Source organism: Enhydra lutris, unplaced genomic scaffold, assembly GCF_002288905.1.
Source record: "Enhydra lutris kenyoni isolate GAN:26980312 unplaced genomic scaffold, ASM228890v2 scaffoldscaffold11, whole genome shotgun sequence".
NCBI lineage: Eukaryota > Metazoa > Chordata > Mammalia > Carnivora > Mustelidae > Enhydra > Enhydra lutris.
In genome coordinates this window covers 40,172,831-40,191,650 of record NW_019154095.1, presented here as the reverse complement: position 1 = coordinate 40,191,650, position 18,820 = coordinate 40,172,831, and the positions used below count along the sequence as shown (strand labels likewise).

Below are 18,820 nucleotides of genomic sequence, written 5' to 3'. Positions count from 1 at the left end.
GGAAATATGCCAAAATAAAACTGGCTACGATGAGGACTGGGGTTGTGCAGTTGTTTTTTTTTCCTTTTCTGCTGTTATCCACACTTCCTGCAGTACGATTAGATAAATACTATAGTTATTGTACTTACTTAATTGTAAAAGAATGTTAAAATTATCTCTTAGAAATCATAGCTATTTCACATGGACTGACCATAGCGACCCATTCGAGGAATTTCAGGGTGGCCCTCTGGAAGCTTCTGGAAGTGTTAAAGGGCACAACACATAAAATATCCAGCACAGTGGCAGGTGCATGTCTTCTTTAATTCCATATTGTGCTTCCTACCGCTACCTACCTCTGAGAAGCAGCACAGCTCAGGGCTCCCAGGCCAGACTACTTGGGATATCTATTTAAGGCCCCCCAAACTGTGCTCCACCACACATCACCAGTACTGAAATGCCAGTCACGCCTGTCAGGTTGAAGTTGTGACCTGCCAACTCTCAGGATGAGCCTCCCAAGGGCCCAACCCAACAGAAATTTTCTATCAAATAAGCAAACAATTCCCAGTGCCTAGGTTCCCACTGCCTTCCCGACATCGCTGGTGTTGTGGGTGTTCTTTTCTACAGTCAGAAAAAACTCCTGGAAGAATCCAACAAATCTCCAGACAAGCTCCTTCATCTTTTACCTCTGACTCGCCATGTTTTCTATCGCAGCCCTCTTCCCCCCTCCTGATCCCCACGTTAGCTGGCAAGCACCCCTGTCTTGGAGTCGCTTCGAAAGTGCATCTCCAGGGAAGTGCCCGCCCACGGGAGGTACAGTTCTCAGGGCCCCAACACACAGCTCTCCTCTCCTCCTCACGCCTTCTGCTTCCGCGGGCACTCCAGGTCTCCTTCACAAACACCGCCAGGCTCTCTGCTCCACTCTGCACCATACAGGAGCATTTCATGCTCACAGCCTGCTTCACGGCCTCTCTGATCCTCTTCAGAGTTTGGATCTCCTTCAGGAGCCCGAGGGAGGAGTCTGGTACCGTGGATTCACAAGGCAGTCTCGTTCCTCACAGCTGTCCCAAGGGCCTGGCTCTAGAATTGAACTGCACAATGCACTGGCAGCCAGCACGGTGATTCAAGGCCTGAAGCTCATAGTGACAAGGCCTAAGGTCTCTTCTGAAGCCTCCGTCGATCCCTGGGGTAACCACTGCTCAACGGCCCTCAGAACCACGGAAGCCAAAAAAGGTTGTGCTGCATTCATGTTGGAACAGAATTCAGAGTCCCTGCGGGGGCCATTCATGGAAGAAAGAAGAAGGTTCACATCTTAGGAAGCTCAAAGGACTTCATTGAAAATGGGAAGTGGTTCCCTTCGAAGTCTGTTAGTTCTTTCGGGCAATTAGTACTCACTGAGGAAAGAGGCTCTGGGCCACCTCTCACGCTGTCTGCAGCAGCTGGGGACACCACCAACTTCCAGGGTCCAAATAAGGCTGGATGAGGGAGGAAGGAGTCGCTTCTGCTAACAGAGGCCGCACAGCGGAGAGCGGCCTGCCAGGGGCCGGTGGCTGGGCCTTGTCAAGCTCCTGGTGTCTGGTGTCAGCAAGCAAACCTTCTCCACACAGCAGTCAATGTGGGAAAGGCTGCTGACAGTTTCATGGGCAGATAAAAACGCAGGTAGGCCGGAGAGTGTTTTTTTTAACTGAGTCATTTTCTTTCTCAGCACCAGGCTAAGAATCATTAACTTTTAAAAATCTGAATCCACAGATTTGAAAATATAGGTAGAAAGATACACAAACCCACATGAAGAGATGGGCATCTACTCAGAGAAAGCCCAGGGAATGTGAGAATTCTCATCACGGTGATCCTCGCAAGCACGCCAAGGAGCTGCCTCTGTGGTCAGCCCACCGGGACAGGCGGCAGCTGTGGTCGTGGTCTCCAGTCGTGGCATCAATCCCTGCGGAGGCCACTGCGCCCAGACCGAGCTTGCACACCACAACATCGGCTGCTTTTTCACCGTCTTCCACATCCCATGCCTCGAAATAGTTATTGCATCAACATTTTAGCATATTTCCCCATACTCTACCTAATTAAGTTAATTATGTCTTATAAATCTGACTTAGATCTCTTAATGCCACTTCAAGTGAGTTATTTAAAACTCTCTTGCAACTTGTGTCCACTAAAACCCACACCCAGCCATCCACCCACCACACCCGCAGGCACGCCCTCCCACACCTGCACACTGGCACTCTTGGTCTGCTTGTAACACAAAGGATGACACCTCTGCAGATCCCTGTGCCTCCTGGAAATCTGCAGTGGTGTAAACACAAAAAGCCCGAGAGAAAGGGGGCAGGCAGAAGCCTTCTGAGAAAGAAATGGCCTTTCAGCCAATGCTGGCACGCACACCAGCAAATGCAAACCAGCCTTACACGGGATAACATCATTTTTAGGCATTATGTAAATTAAAGATCAAAATAAAAACTCTGGAGCTAGCTTAGATTTTGGGTTAGATACCCTAACTGCCCTCTTTCTCTCCATTGACACTAAGTTTACTTTGAGTTTGGTGTTTCTGCTTCCTGTACAAGCATCCTAGGGTACCTTATGCTACTCTGGGATGACCCACTAGGTGGGGACACCCCCAGGCAGCCAAGATACAGCTCCACGGTCTGCTACAAATGTCTGTTCCTTCACCAGGAGAGGAACTAACCAGACACAGGCCCCCTCTCTACTTCTTGTCATCCACATAGGACCTCAGAAATCAAGAAGCCAAATGTCAAGGAGGTACCACTCCTTACCCTCACACTCTGACTTACCCTCACTCAATGTGAGTGTCCACAGGTTGTGGCCAATGCTGCCTGCTGATTGCAGAAGTGTCTCCACTATCATCCCTGCCTTTCCACATAGAGCCTAGGTCCGGTCTCCCAGCAGAATAACTACAATCCCCTGCCAATCCACGTCCCACTTCCAAGGCCCAATCCATCCTGCAAAGGATATCCTTTGGCCGTTCACCTTCCGACAGCACCATTCTAATCCTGCTTTTCCCTCACCAGCTCCTTAGCATCTAGAGAATAAAGTACCAATACACCACAGCCAGGCCTTCAAGACTCTCCATACTATGGCCTCAATCTATTATTCTAACTGTAGGCCTTGCCCCTGCCTCATAAGAAAGATGGGCTCCAGTCAAGTTGGTTCATAATGTGCATATACAACTACTCCACTTCCTCTTGGGAAACTGGAAACTTCCTGCAATGCGGCAGAAGTGTGGTATGGAAAACGGTTTGACAATTCTTCAAAAAGTTAACCATAGAGTTATCACATGATCTAGCAGTTCTTCCTCTGGGTATGTACCCAAAAGAAATGAGAACAGAGACTCAATCAGATACTTGTACACACATTTTCATACCCACATAGTTTATAATACCAAAAGAAGGCAAAACCCAAAACTCCCAACAAAGGATGAATGGATGAAACATGGTAGATGCATACAATGAACTATTACTCAACCTTGAAAAGGAAGGAAATTCTGACACATGCCACAACAGGAATGAATCTTAAAGATGTGTGCCATGTGAAATAAGCCATACACAAAAGGACAAAAACTGTGTGGTTGCTAGACTAGTCAAATTCCTAAAGACAGAAAGTAGACCACTGACCCCAGATGTGGTTACCTGGGGTGGGGGGGCAAGGAATGGGGAGTTGGTATTTAATGGGCACAGAGTTTCAGCTGACATGATGAAAAAGTTCTAGAAACGGGTAGTGTGATGGTTACACAACAGTGTGAATCGGGTTAATGTCACTGAATTGTACTTAAAAAAATAGTTAAAATGGTAAAATTTATGTTACATATACTTTACCACAATAACTGGTCTCCTCTGAAGAGGCCTTGAACTTTCTCAAGACACACTTCCCCACCAGTCTACCTTTTCCCTTCCAAAGCTGATCTCCTCCTCTGGGAAGATTTCCAAGACGTTCATAACCCAAAGTTGGCCATTCAATCCTCCGGACACTCTGGTTTTCAGAGATTTTAAACTTTTCTTTGCTGAACTATCTTTTCAGCTTGTACGGACTTTGGAGATCCTCTAGTCCAGCCTTGTTACTTTACAGGTGAACACACTGAGTCACAGGTCAGTTGTGATCTGCCGGTGTTCACGAAACTCTTTTTCTTTTCTCTTTTTAAAAGATTTTATTTATTTATTAGAGAGAGAGAGAGAGAGCAGGAGAGGAGAGAGGTGAGTGGAAGAAGCAGACTCCCTGCCGAGCAGGGAGCCCGATGTGGGACTCCATCCCAGGACTCCAGGATCATGACCTGAGCCAAAGGCAGTCACTTAACCAACTGAGCCACCCAGGCGCCCCCACAAAACTCTTTAATGACTGACTGGAACATACCCTGTGCAAGCATTTACTCCCTAGGAGTCACTTCTCATACGCAACATGAACTGCTCAGAGCAGGGCAAAGATGCAGAAGCATGAAAAACAGAAGTCAGAATAAACAACAGAAAGTCAGTCATAAAAACCAGTATGGCTCATTTACCTACAGATAGTCTTCACACCCACCCTTAGAACCTTTCTTTTACGCCGACACACAATTGTAACAGTTATTAAATAACAATCCCCTAGATGCAGAGTCTACAGTGCATTCAAAGTAGTAAATTTTAAGAGGGGATTTTCATGAAAAAAATTTCTAACCACAAAAAAAAGAGTATATGGTAAAGAGAAACCTAGAACAGGCAGAAATGTTGGCAGAGGTACATAGTGGCCTTCTGACAGCAGGGTGAGAGGCAGAACATGGTTTGCTTTTAACTTAAATGTCTGAGACACTGACTATAAAAACACTCTACCCATGTAAATCATCTTTGAAGACATCACTGTAAGAGCAGAGCCCCCTTACTCTGTTCAAGAAGAGAAACAGAGAAATGCCTGAGAAAGATTTTACTCCCAACAGTAACTTTTAACTATTTTGGTGCTTCAGTGGTTTTTGGTTAGAAAACCCTGCTCAGAAGGAATATCTCACTCCCAGACCCTGTGAGATAAATGAGACATTATTACAGTGCCATCTGTTGTCAGCTCTGTTTTCTCAGGGAAAATGGTAGACATTTGACATTTGAGAAAGAGGCACTCCTGAGACTTCCATGAGTCTTCAAATGTTCATGGAAGTAATTCTCCCCACAAAAAACAATAAAAAGTAACCACTCTCAGGCTTTTCCTCAACTGCCAGGGTAGGGAAATGTCTGTACACACCTTGCTTTCCTCTCATCATGGTGCATCAACCCCTAGCAGCTTCTGGACATGTTTATCACTGTTTTCAACCTTCACCCAACATTTCTTTTGTCTGATAAGTTGCCCTGACCAGTGTCCTTGCTGAAACAATTCATGAATTGCCTTTTCTTACTTTTATTTATTGCATTTTGTGTGTATCTGTTCTTGTTACATACCCATGCAGACAACTTTATCACCTTAATCTATCAGAAATTTCTAAGACCTTCACTTTACTTAGAGCTCGTCCTTATTTCATCACTACTATTAACAGATGACTTTCTTTTCAGAGGCATTACCCCCCCGACACACACACAAAACTATAACCCACCTATCACTTCAGGAAGGCTATCAGGTACTTGACAATCAAGAGGAAGCTAAGCCACGTTGTGATTCTAGCACAACAGTGAGCTGGGATCCTCACCAGGGACCCGCCAGCCTGACACACTTCGTATTCACGTGACACAGTTACTCTCATACTCACTAACTTCTGTTATGGGTTATTATTTACTGTGGATTGTGTTTTATATTAGAAATACAAAAATAAACATAATAAAATCACTGTGTTCTCAGAGAGAAAGGTAGATAGGTAAGCAACATGGGCATAAAGACATGATAAGCCCCTAAGAGAGTCTGTCTGAGCTGTGAGGGAACAGGGAGGAGGGAGTCTTCTACCTAGACGGTATGAACAGTCTGATTGAAGGTTTTTCACCAGAACTGAACACTGAGTGGGTGTTTGCCAAGACTGCATAATCAGAGAGGGCATGCTATGGAAAGACAGCAGCATAAGCTAAGATACTGGGCAGAGGGGGGCGGGGAGAAAAGAAAGAAAGAAAATAAAAACCACGGTGTTGTGTTTGGCAAACTTGAGGCAATTCAGGGAAGCTGGGGGTACCAAAGCCAGGTCTGGGACAGAGATGGGAGACGAAGCTGGAGAGTCAGGTAGGGCACACCATGTTGGCCTTTAAGATCATCCTCACAGGAGCAAATGCTGACCCAGAGCTCAGGGGAGTGCAGCAGGTGGTTCACAGGGGAGCTGAGAGACCATGTCAGTGCCACCATCTCCCAGCTGCGGAAGTGTGGAGGGACCACGGGATTGAGATCTGACTGCCATGAGGAGAGAACTACGATGATTCAGCAAGAAAGGACAAAGGACTAAACTGTGACAGCACCCGTGGAAAGGGCAAGAAGCACAAAGAACTCAAGAAAACGTGGTTAGGAAATGGGACAGCAGGTGGTGGAGGGGGAGAAACATAGTATGACTCTAGTCACAGGTGAGGAAAGGGTTTGCTTGTTTGTTTGTTTTTAAATATTATTTTATTTTAGGTCTTCTTATCTTACAGGATGGATCCAACACTTGCTCTTCTTTTTAAAAATGCCTGAGGACCTTTGACGGCTCATATCCCAAGCAATTTCAATGGTTTTTTTAATACCACAAGGATTTATTTTCTTATTTTTTTTTGTTGTTGTTAGCCACTATATAGTACATAATTAGTCCTTGATGCAGTGTTCAATGATTCATTAGTGAAGTCTAACACCCAGGGCTCATCACAGCACGTGCCCTCCTCAACACAGTAAGTCAAGCAGAGAAAGACAATCATCATACGGTCTCACTCGTAGGTGGAGCATAAGCAAAAGCACAGAGGACCGTAGGGGAAGGGAGGGAAATCCAAAGCAGGGGAGTCAGAGAGGGAGACGAATCATGAGAAACTATGGACCCCGAGAAACAATCTGGGGGGTTCAGAGAAAAGGGTTTTGAGCTGAGCATTGGATGTGCTGATTTCCGGAGCTGTATGAGGAGGATGGATGCTCAGGCGATCTCGGGCCTCCCTCTGACACACAGAGGTACGTGTCCCCAGCATGCGGAGGGTCCAAGCAGCCAGGAAGTCTGTGAGCAGAGAAGAGGGAGGCCAGGACACAGGCCTGGGGTGTCCCAACCCTGCAGGAGCCATGTGTGTGGATCAACAAATAAGGCTGAGAGGCCCGGAGCAAGGAGAGCAGGACCCAGAAGGCAGGAACAGCCCGAGAGAGCCAGTGAGGGATGGCAGCCGTGCCAGGTGTGACATCAAGGTTAAGTACAACAAGGATGAAACTGGCCCCCTGGAGGGCAAGCAGGAGATAACTGGTGACCTGACCAGTGTGGGTTTCAGAGAAGTCAGGGCTGCAGGCCAGACGTGAAGGATGACGAGAGCTGAAGGGGCGGTTGAGAGAGTTGAGAATTTTCATTTCCTTGAAGTTGTGGAGTGACGGCTGCTGCCTCAGGACCTTTGCCTTTTCTCTCCCCTCTGCCTGGGATGCTTTCCCCCAGGTCTGGACATGGCTGGATCCTCTCGCCGGTGGGTCTCAGCCCAAAGCCACCTCCTCAAGAGGCCTTCTCTGGTCTCACTCCCCACCCCCACTGGCCCTATCACTCTGTCACCGCTTCGCATTACCCGTTTGTTTGAGTGTTTGCATCACACACTATGTGAATGTGTCTACTTACCTGTCTGTTCAGTACTATTTCCACCACCATGAAAACCAGAACTGTTTCTGCAACCCTAATGCACACACCAAGGAAAGGCAGGAGGGTGGGAAGGAAGGTGCTTAGAAGGGAATAAATACAACAGAGTAGCAGCCAGAGGAACTTAGACTTTACAGTGTCTCTTGGAAAAAAAAAAAAAAAAAAAAAAAATATATATATATATATATATATATATATGGGGCGGGGAGTGGTGCCTGGGTGGCTCAGTTGGTTAAGCATCTGCCCTCAGTTCAGGTCGTGATCCCGGGGTCCTGGGATTGAGCCCCACATCGGGCTTGCTGCTCAGCGGGGAGCCTGCTTCCCCCCTCCTTTTCATTCATGCTCTCTCTTACTATCTGTGTCTCTTTCAAATAAATAAATAAAATATTTTTTAAAAATAGGAAAGGGGCACCTGAGTGGCACAGCTGGTTAAGCATCCAACTCTTAGTTTTAGCTCAGGTCATGATCTCAAGGTCATGAGATTGAGCCCCATGTCAGGCTCGGTGCTCAGCGCCAAGTCTGCCTGAGATTCTCTCCCTCCTGTTCATGCGCTCTCTCTTTCTCTCTCAAATAAATAAATAAATAAATCTTAAAAAAATACGAAAAAGAAACAGCCTTTCATATGTCAAGAGGAAGGAACAAACAGAACCAGGCAATGAGGATGCACGGATGGAATGACGAAGTGAGAGGTGGGTGGGAATCACCACCCGGAAAAGACACGGTTTTGGACAAAGCAGCATCACCTGTTCTCCAAAACAGGGCAGACACAGGAGAGCGAGGGTGCCGGGGGTGCAGATTCAGGGCAAGGAGCCAAAGGAATCCATGAGAACAAATATCTTTAACTTCTTGGTGAAGTGGGAGGAAGGTCAGGCTGAGGACAAGGGGATTAAGGGTGGATACAGTCTTCGTGAGGGGGGCTGAGGGGGCTGGGAGGGGGGCCAGAGAACACAGCTGGCCTGGAGATCATAAATTTGCATGGATATCAGCTTGTATGGACCTTCAGCAGCTTTCCTCCAGCAGCATGAAGAGCAGGCAAAGGAGGGGAAAAGACGGTGAGTGACTGATCTAGGACCAGGCTCTGCAGGGCTAGAAGGTCAGGGCGCTGGGAAGCAAGTGACTGAAGGACTACACGACAGAGTCCAGGCTGGAGAGGGAGGCGTCAAGCCTAGGGAGAGGCAAGTCAAAGGACACGGAATGGGTCAGAGTGCAAATAAGCAATGGAAAGACCGAAGTCAGAAGTAATAACAGAAGTCCTGGGGGGAAATGGATTTCTGATGATGCGTATGTTTAATGAAGAAGTAGGACTCTTGCAGGAGAGGACGAGGCCCACGCTGCCCTGGAAACCAGCCGCCACACGTCGGCTCCCTCCGTGCCCTTGAGCGGGCCAGACCACACAGTGTGCCACTCGAGAGCCCCGACCTCACACACCTCATGTTCACCTGAGTTCTTATTCTCCAAGGACTGCGGACTTTCTTTCTTTCTTTCTCTCTTTCTTTCTTTTTTTTTAAAGATTTTATTTATTTATTTGACAGACAGAGATCACAAGTAGGCAGAGAGGCAGGCAGAGAGAGGAAGGGAAGCAGGCTCCCTGCTGAGCAGAGAGCCCTATGCGGGGCTCAATCCCAGGACCCTGGGATCACGACCTGAGCCGAAGGCAGAGGCTTTAACCCACTGAGCCACCCAGGCACCCCAGGACTGTGGGCTTCTTATGAAGACGTGGTAGATCCACCTTTTCCCATAACTTCAAGAAACCAATGGTGAAAAATGACAGCCTAGATGCCTACCTGGGATAAAGGGAGTTTAAAGGGCTCAATGCAGCAGTGGGGTATAGAGCAGTGGGGAGCTATGTAGGGATTCCAGAACAAACACCTGGCGGGGGGCGTGGTCAGAGCGGCCACCATGAGGAACTTCCTCTCAACACACGGTGGGACGGTAGATCCAGAATGCAGCTGAAAGCAGATCACTTCAGATCCAGGGAGCAGCAAGGAGCAGGAGTTACAAGGTCAAAGGGCAGGGAATGTGTGACTGTTTGGTCTCTAGCCAAATGATGTGCTTGTCTGCACAGAACAGAACGACTTAAGCAACATACTGCCCAAACAGAGGACATAACTGCAGGTGTCTCTCTCAAACCACACTCAGAACCTTCCTCTTAAGCTAAAACAGTCTTTTAGTGAGGTAAGCCAGTTACCCATTTCCGTTTACAGATGGGTGAACTGAGACCTTCATAGCAGTTAAATGAGGAACATGTTCAAGGTTACAAATGGTACGCTGGCTGATGACGGGCGAGACGACTGCATTTCAGAGCCTGTCATGGTAAATCTCTTTACAGGTAACTTAACTTGACCATTAAAAGGATGTCTGTAGTTCTTTCTCCTCTGCTCTTCCTTTCTTCTCAAGACTGACTTTCAAGGACAGAAAAACATCAACAGAGATCACTTCAGAAAGCTCATCATTAACTTTCCAAAGCGTATCAGGAAAGTAGATCTTAAAACTCATAGTTGAAGATTAATATATTATCAATTCATTCATGGACAACTTCTTCATCTGTAAGAGAAGGGATTAACAGTAATAGTTATGTCTTCACAGGGCTATTGTAAAGATTACATAAATTAGTACATGCCCGGTACATGGGAAGTCCTCAGCGATGTCAGCAATAGCAATAACCCTAATAACTGTTATTACTTCTGTAATTATTATGTCATCCTAGTTTGCTCCATTAGCCATTTAATGAACTCCTGCCCTTGGTCCGACAGGTCAGGCCTCTGGGACAGGCCTTCCTCTTGCTGCACTACACCGGCATTCTGTATGTTTGGAAGCTGAATCCAGACCCTCATTTTTTTTTTTTTTCAGCATAACAGTATTCATTGTTTTTGCACCACACCCAGTGCTCCATGCAATCCGTGCCCTCTCCAATACCCACCACCTGGTTCCCCCAACCTCCCACACCCCCGCCCCTTCAAAACCCTAAGATTGTTTTTCAGAGTCCATAGTCTCTCATGGTTCACCTCCCCTTCCAATTTCCCTCAACTCCCTTCTCCTAACTCCCCTTGTCCTCCATGCTATTTGTTATGCTCCACAAATAAGTGAAACCATATGATTATTGACTCTCTCTGACTTATTTCACTCAACATAATCTCTTCCAGTCCCGTCCATGTTGCTACAAAAGTTGGGTATTCATCCTCTCTGATGGAGGCATAATACTCCATAGTGTATATGGACCACATCTTCCTTATCCATTCGTCCGTTGAAGGGCATCTTGGTTCTTTCCACAGTTTGGTGACCGTGGCCATTGCTGCTATAAACATTGGGGTACAGATGGCCCTTCTTTTCACTACATCTGTATCTTTGGGGTAAATACTCAAGAGTGCAATTGCAGGCAGACCCTCATTTTTAAAAGTCATCATCGTGGATCCAGAGATATGAAGATTCTCGAATACTCTGGTAAAAAGCCTGGTAATATGCAAATTAGCATATATAATATTTAAATCCAGGAGATTTTGAGCAATATTGCAGTAGAATTTTTTTTTTAGCTGTTGCTTGAGAACTCCATTTCTAATTCATTGTCTCAGCTGGAATTTTCAAACCATTGATCCCAAATAGCCCTTTACCAGATATCATGACCTTCTGTCTGACTATAGCATCCCCTCTTAACTGTACTGGTTAACAAACCCTGCACCATACCACACGGGCACCCCCGCCCAACACTGACATAATCTAAACAGCCTCCCTCCCTCTGCCAGACACACCCAGTCTTCTGGCTTTATTGACAGCTTCTGCACTTGGCCAAGATCAATGCCAGAGACTTGCGGCCCAACTCTGGCTTCACTGCACACTTTGTGCCACTTTAAACAAGATATTTAATGACACAGGGTTCCTACCTCTTAAAATTGAACCCCAGGCTATGCTCAAATCATCAACAACAACTGCTTTGTGCTTCAAGGAAAATCATTAGTTGGATCTTAAATAAAAGCATTTATTTTATTTGACTAACTCACGTAATTAGTGGTAAAAATTCATCTTGGCTTTACAAATAGGCTAGAAGAGCAAATCACTGGCCATCTGGGGGAAAATATGTATATTTCTGTGGAACCTCTGATCTACGTATAAACCACACCAAGCTGAAGAGCTAGGAAAGAATCAGAAAACCTAGAATATAGGTCACAATTTTCCACCATAAGAGACATTAATTGACTTGTATATCTCCATGCAAGCAGGAGCTGGTAATCTTTAGAAAAGATAGATTCTTGGGCCCTATACCAGACCTGTTAAATTAGGTCTGAGGACTTTTGGGAACCACTGTTATACCCCAAACCAGGACAAAAGTTAGTAAAAAATGAAGAATTAGCCATTATAATAAATAATGACAGTTCCAGTCAATGGAGTTTCTGATGGGAGAAGAGCTATGACCAAATGCTCCACTAAACACATCCTATGACAAGGACAGATCCTCCTTATCTCTGATGCTTCCAAGCTGGTCACAAAAAGAAAGAGGAACCGGTCCCCACGCCTACCTGGATAATCAGCATAAAAAGCACAATCTTAAACCTTAATCTTTTTTTTTTTTGGGGGGGTCTTAGAACATCTACTTCATAATACAAAGTTTGGAGCTATGGCCCAAACCTTGGCAATATTTTATTTTACTTTTTTTTTTTTTTAAGATTTATTTATTTATTTGACAGACAGAGATCACAAGTAGGCAGAGAGGCAGGCAGAGAGAGAGGGGGAAGCAGGCTCCCCGCTGCGCAGAGAGCCCGACTCGGGGCTCGATCCCAGGACCCTGAGACCATGACCTGAGCAGAAGGCAGAGGCTTTAACCCACTGAGCCACCCAGGCGCCCCCTTGGCAATATTTTAAAGGAAATCTACATAATGGATCATTTCCTGCAAATATTCCGGGGCCACAAGGACAGTAAGTAAAGCTAAGATGACAGTGAATAATTGGATATGCTACTGTGAACCCATTAATCCAGTCACTCATTCCCTCAACAATCTCTCAAAAAGCACCTGAAGTTTTTGGTAATAGACCAGATGAATAAAACCAAAACTGATGAATAAAACATGGATCTGCCTCCAAAGAACACCGAAACACACGAGTAGCTGTAGCACTGTGGCTAGGGCCAGGGGTGCTGGTGAGAGACCTCAGCTTCTACTGGGGAGGACTTGGGGAGAGCCGCCCAGAGGCAGGTATCCAAGCAACGTGGAGGAGGGGGCTGTGGTGGGGGCGGACTCGGTATGGGGTGCATGAGGACTCTGTGGGCAGCCTGACCAGCATATACAATAGTGTGCGGCAGTACAGGGGAAGGATATGGTCCATTCAGAAAAGCACCCAAGTTCAGTAAGGCTAAGAGAGGGGTCGGTGAAGAACACCACAAGACAGGAAGCTCAAGGGCCAGGCAGGTTCCAAATCACGGTGGCCTTGTGAGTCATGCTCAGGAGGACTTCCTGTTTGCCACCGACACAGATTTTTGGGTTTTGTGTTGCTATTGGTTTGTGGATTTCCTTTTATGTTTTTTTGGACAATCACTATAACAAAAATATAACAATCTGAATCTTAAACAGAAAAGTATGTTCTAACCAGTATAAAGTTCAGAAGAAACGACCCAACCCCTTAAGATTAGCTTCAGTTGCACTTTCCTCCACATCACTCAGACACACACCTCAATCTGATCACCAAGGGATGAACACACATAATGAGAGAGTAAAATCAACATGTTGAGAGAGTAAAAAGTGTTTTTCCGTTGGGATGAAAAGCACATTAAGAAACAACTTTAATATCGACTATTGGGAGCTATGAGGTACGTCAACCCAAGAGAGCCATCCTTTTTTTTTTTTTTTTTTTTAATTTTATTTTTCATAAACATATAATATCTTTTTATCCCCAGGGGTACAGGTCTGTGAATCGCCAGGTTTACACACTTCACAGCACTCACCATAGCACATACCCTCCCCAATGTCCATAATCCCACCCCCCCACACCCCCCCATTAACCCTCAGTTTGTTTTGTGAGATTAAGAGTCACTTATGGTTTGTCTCCCTCCCAATCCCATCTTGTTTCATTTACTCTTCTCCTACCCCCTTAACCCCCCATGTTGCATCTCCTCTCCCTCATATCAGGGAGATCATATGATAGTTGTCTTTCTCCGATTGACTTATTTCGCTAAGCATGATACCCTCTAGTTCCATCCATGTCGTCGCAAAAGGCAAGATTTCATTTCTTTTGATGGCTGCATAGTATTCCATTGTGTATATATACCACATCTTCTTTATCCATTCGTCTGTTGATGGACATCTAGGTTCTTTCCATAGTTTGGCTATTGTAGACATTGCTGCTATAAACATTCGGGTGCACGTGCCCCTTTGGATCACTACGTTTGTATCTTTAGGGTAAATACCCAGCAGTGCAATTGCTGGGTCATAGGGTAGCTCTATTTTCAACATTTTGAGGAACCTCCATGCTGTTTTCCAGAGTGGCTGCACCAGCCTGCATTCCCACCAACAGTGTAGGAGGGTTCCCCTTTCTCCGCATCCTCGCCAGCATCTGTCATCTCCTGACTTGTTAATTTTAGCCATTCTGACTGGTGTGAGGTGGTATCTCATTGTGGTTTTGATTTGTATTTCCCTGATGCCGAGTGATGTGGAGCACTTTTTCATGTGTCTGTTGGCCATCTGGATGTCTTCCTTGCAGAAATGTCTGTTCATGTCTTCTGCCCATTTCTTGATTGGATTATTTGTTCTTTGGGTGTTGAGTTTGCTAAGTTCTTTATAGATTTTGGACACTAGCCCTTTATCCGATATGTCATTTGCAAATATCTTCTCCCATTCTGTCAGTTGTCTTTTGGTTTTGTTAACTGTTTCCTTTGCTGTGCAAAAGCTTTTGATCTTGATGAAATCCCAATAGTTCATTTTTGCCCTTGCTTCCCTTGCCTTTGGCGATGTTCCTAGGAAGATGTTGCTGCGACTGAGGTCGAAGAGGTTGCTGCCTGTGTTCTCCTCAAGGATTTTGATGGATTCCTTTCTCACATTGAGGTCCTTCATCCATTTTGAGTCTATTTTCGTGTGTGGTGTAAGGAAATGATCCAATTTCATTTTTCTGCATGTGGCTGTCCAATTTTCCCAACACCATTTGTTGAAGAGGCTGTCTTTTTTCCATTGGATATTCTTTCCTGCTTTGTCGAAGATTAGTTGACCATAGAGTTGAGGGTCTATTTCTGGGCTCTCTATTCTGTTCCATTGATCTATGTGTCTGTTTTTGTGCCAGTACCATGCTGTCTTGATGATGACAGCTTTGTAATAGAGCTTGAAGTCCGGAATTGTGATGCCACCAACTTTGGCTTTCTTTTTCAATATTGCTTTGGCTATTCGAGGTCTTTTCTGGTTCCATATAAATTTTAGGATTATTTGTTCCATTTCTTTGAAAAAAATGGATGGTACTTTGATAGGAATTGCATTAAATGTGTAGATTGCTTTAGGTAGCATAGACATTTTCACAATATTTATTCTTCCAATCCAGGAGCATGGAACATTTTTCCATTTCTTTGTGTCTTCCTCAATTTCTTTCATGAGTACTTTATAGTTTTCTGTGTATAGATTCTTAGTCTCTTTGGTTAGATTTATTCCTAGGTATCTTATAGTTTTGGGTGCAATTGTAAATGGGATGGACTCCTTAATTTCTCTTTCTTCTGTCTTGTTGTTGGTGTAGAGAAATGCAACTGATTTCTGGGCATTGATTTTATATCCTGACACTTTACTGAATTCCTGTACAAGTTCTAGCAGTTTTGGAGTGGAGTCTTTTGGGTTTTCCACATATAGTATCATATCATCTGCGAAGAGTGATAGTTTGACTTCTTCTTTGCCGATTTGGATGCCTTTAATTTCCTTTTGTTGTCTGATTGCTGAGGCTAGGACTTCTAGTACTATGTTGAATAGCAGTGGTGATAACGGACATCCCTGCCGTGTTCCTGACCTTAGCGGAAAAGCTTTCAGTTTTTCTCCATTGAGAATGATATTTGCGGTGGGTTTTTCATAGATGGCTTTGATAATATTGAGGTATGTGCCCTCTATCCCTACACTTTGAAGAGTTTTGATCAGGAAGGGATGCTGTACTTTGTCAAATGCTTTTTCAGCATCTATGGAGAGTATCATATGGTTCTTGTTCTTTCTTTTATTAATGTGTTGTATCACATTGATTGATTTGCGGATGTTGAACCAACCTTGCAGCCCTGGAATAAATCCCACTTGGTCGTGGTGAATAATCCTTTTAATGTACTGTTGAATCCTATTGGCTAGTATTTTGGTGAGAATTTTTGCATCTGTGTTCATCAAGGATATTGGTCTGTAGTTCTCTTTTTTGATGGGATCCTTGTCTGGTTTTGGGATCAAGGTGATGCTGGCCTCATAAAATGAGTTTGGAAGTTTTCCTTCTATTTCTATTTTTTGGAACAGTTTCAGGAGAATAGGAATTAGTTCTTCTTTAAATGTTTGGTAGAATTCCCCCGGGAAGCCGTCTGGCCCTGGGCTTTTGTTTGTTTGGAGATTTTTGATGACTGTTTCAATCTCCTTACTGGTTATGGGTCTGTTCAGGCTTTCTATTTCTTCCTGGTTCAGTTGTGGTAGTTTATATGTCTCTAGGAATGCATCCATTTCTTCCAGATTGTCCAATTTGTTGGCGTAGAGTTGCTCATAGTATGTTCTTATAATTGTCTGTATTTCTTTGGTGTTCGTTGTGATCTCTCCTCTTTCATTCATGATTTTATTTATTTGGGTCCTTTCTCTTTTCTTTTTGATAAGTCTGGCCAGGGGTTTATCGATCTTATTAATTCTTTCAAAGAACCAGCTCCTAGTTTCGTTGATTTGTTCTATTGTTTTTTTGGTTTCTATTTCATTGATTTCTGCTCTGATCTTTATGATTTCTCTTCTCCTGCTGGGTTTAGGGTTTCTTTCTTGTTCTTTCTCCAGCTCCTTTAGGTGTAGGGTTAGGTTGTGTACCTGAGACCTTTCTTGTTTCTTGAGAAAGGCTTGTACCGCTATATATTTTCCTCTCAGGACTGCCTTTGTTGTGTCCCACAGATTTTGAACCGTTGTGTTTTCATTATCATTTGTTTCCATGAATTTTTTCAACTCTTCTTTAATTTCCTGGTTGACCCATTCATTCTTTAGAAGGATGCTGTTTAGTCTCCATGTAATTGGGTTCTTTCCAAATTTCCTCTTGTGATTGAGTTCTAGCTTTAGAGCATTGTGGTCTGAAAATATGCAGGGAATGATTCCAATCTTTTGATAACGGTTGAGACCTGATTTAGGACCGAGAATATGATCTATTCTGGAGAATGTTCCATGTGCACTAGAGAAGAATGTGTATTCTGTTGCTTTGGGATGAAATGTTCTGAATATATCTGTGATGTCCATCTGGTCCAGTGTGTCATTTAAGGCCTTTATTTCCTTGTTGATCTTTTGCTTGGATGATCTGTCCATTTCAGTGAGGGGAGTGTTAAAGTCCCCTACGATTATTGTATTATTGTCGATGTATTTCTTTAATTTTGTTATTAATTGGTTTATATAGTTGGCTGCTCCCATGTTAGGGGCATAGATATTTAAAATTGTTAGATCTTCTTGTTGGACAGTTCCTTTGAGTATGATATAGTGTCCTTCCTCATCTCTTATTATAGTCTTTGGCTTAAAATCTAATTGATCTGATATAAGGATTGCCACTCCTGCTTTCTTCTGATGTCCATTAGCATGGTAAATTCTTTTCCACCCCCTCACTTTAAATCTGGAGGTGTCTTCATGTTTAAGATGAGTTTCTTGTAGGCAACATATAGATGGGTTTTGTTTTTTTATCCATTCTGATACCCTGTGTCTTTTGATTGGGGCATTTAGCCCATTAACATTCAGGGTAAGTATTGAGAGATATGAATTTAGTGCCATTGTATTGCCTGTAAGGTGACTGTTATTGTATATTGTGTCTGTTCCTTTCTGATCTACTACTTTTAGGGTCTCTCTTTGCTTAGAGGACCCCTTTCAATATTTCCTGTAGAGCTGGTTTGGTATTTGCAAATTCTTTCAGTTTTTGTTTGTCCTGGAAGCTTTTAATCTCTCCTTCTATTTTCAATGATAGCCTAGCTGGATATAGTATTCTTGGCTGCATGTTTTTCTCGTTTAGTACTCTGAATATATCATGCCAGCTCTTTCTGGCCTGCCAGGTCTCTGTGGATAAGTCTGCTGCCAATCTAATATTTTTACCATTGTACGTTACAGACTTCTTTTCCCGGGCTGCTTTCAGGATCTTCTCTTTGTCACTAAGACTTGTAAATTTTACTATTAGGTGACGGGGTGTGGACCTATTCTTATTGATTTTGAGGGGGGTTCTCTGAACCTCCTGGATTTTGATGCTTGTTCCCTTTGCCATATTGGGGAAATTCTCTCCAATAATTCTCTCCAATATACCTTCTGCTCCCCTCTCTGTTTCCTCTTCTTCTGGAATCCCAATGATTCTAATGTTGTTTCGTCTTATGGTGTCACTTATCTCTCGAATTCTCCCCTCATGGTCCAGTAGCTGTTTGTCCCTCTTTTGCTCAGCTTCTTTATTCTCTGTCATTTGGTCTTCTATATCGCTAATTCTTTCTTCTGCCTCATTTATCCTAGCAGTGAGAGCCTCCATTTTTGATTGCACCTCATTAATAGCTTTTTTGATTTCAACTTGGTTAGATTTTAGTTCTTTTATTTCTCCAGAAAGGGCTTTTATATCTCCCGAGAGGGTTTCTCTAATATCTTCCATTCCTTTTTCAAGCCCGGCTAGAACCTTGAGAATCGTCATTCTAAACTCTAGATCTGACATATTACCAATGTCTGTATTGATTAGGTCCCTAGCCTTTGGTACTGCCTCTTGTTCTTTTTTTTGTGGTGAATTTTTCCGCCTTGTCATTTTGTCTAGATAAGAGCAGATGAAGAAGCAAGTAAAATACTAAAAGGGTGGCAACAACCCCAGGAAAATATGCTTTAGCCAAATCAGAAGAGATCCCAAATCGTGAGGGGGAGAAAGGGGATAAAAAGAGGTTCAGAAAGAAGGAAAAAAAAAAAAAGAGAGAGAGAGAGAGAAAAGAAAAAAAAAAAAAAA

The 18,820-nt window shown here is 44.0% G+C and overlaps 1 protein-coding gene across 3 annotated transcripts in view; it reads right to left on the bottom strand.

The window, feature by feature from the left end:
• Nucleotides 1–18,820, bottom strand: part of LOC111144616 (chondroitin sulfate N-acetylgalactosaminyltransferase 1) — a 323,544-nt gene that overhangs the window by 44,897 nt on the left and 259,827 nt on the right. The window lies entirely within an intron of this gene.